General features: G+C 36.4%; 1 long non-coding RNA gene across 1 annotated transcript; it reads right to left on the bottom strand.

The window, feature by feature from the left end:
- Positions 1 to 293: 293 nt before the first annotated feature.
- LOC147819893 (uncharacterized) lies at positions 294 to 645 on the bottom strand. Its single transcript, XR_015438705.1, has 2 exons — positions 601 to 645; positions 294 to 505 (listed from the first exon to the last, which is right to left on the bottom strand). It is a non-coding gene; the product is annotated as an uncharacterized LOC147819893 (long non-coding RNA).

The raw sequence follows: 645 nt of genomic DNA, 5'->3' as shown, positions 1-645 counted from the left end.
CTTGCAAACATATATCTATGTTGTGTCTCACAATTTTTTATATGGATCCAGTGAATCCTACAGTTTTTTTTTTATTATCACTGATTATAACTGCCTCATTTGATGTAAATAAATGCTTGATTGTTACTAAAGAAATGACTCCTCTGAATTCATATATTATATGCACACTATCTGCTGATAGAAGAACTTTACAAATCAAAGAGCAGCTAAGCTAATTTATTTGAGTGTGTGTTACTCTATTTGTGGTGTGTTATTACCATTGTAAAATTATGTGCACTGAGGTAAAACAAGACTGCCTAACATCTTTTATTTAGATTGAAACTATGTTTTTACAAAGAAGCAAAACATACTGGTGTATTCCTCTCAACTGTAAAGGACCGTAGTCAGTGCGGTACATGTTGCAGGCATTCTGGAGGGAGTACACAATGAGGCAGAGCGGCTCCAACCCAGGACGGCCGACCGTACATGGTAAATCTTCCTCGATCTCCCATAGCCGTCTGGTAACCTACAGTGAATTGCAAATGGGACATTCTATGGTTTATTATAAATGTAATGTAATCAAAACAAATTAATGATTAGTTTGTCTAGTGAGAATGTTACCTGTGGTATCTCCTAGCAGCAGATATTCTCAGCTTCTGTGGGCAT

The sequence above is a fragment of the Seriola lalandi genome, unplaced genomic scaffold, assembly GCF_002814215.2.
Source record: "Seriola lalandi dorsalis isolate HSWRI2012SDOR001 ecotype SW California unplaced genomic scaffold, Sedor1 jcf7180002032275, whole genome shotgun sequence".
Lineage (NCBI taxonomy): Eukaryota > Metazoa > Chordata > Actinopteri > Carangiformes > Carangidae > Seriola > Seriola lalandi.
The sequence above is the reverse complement of the archived record's forward strand: the minus strand, read 5'-3'. Positions and strand labels throughout refer to the sequence as shown.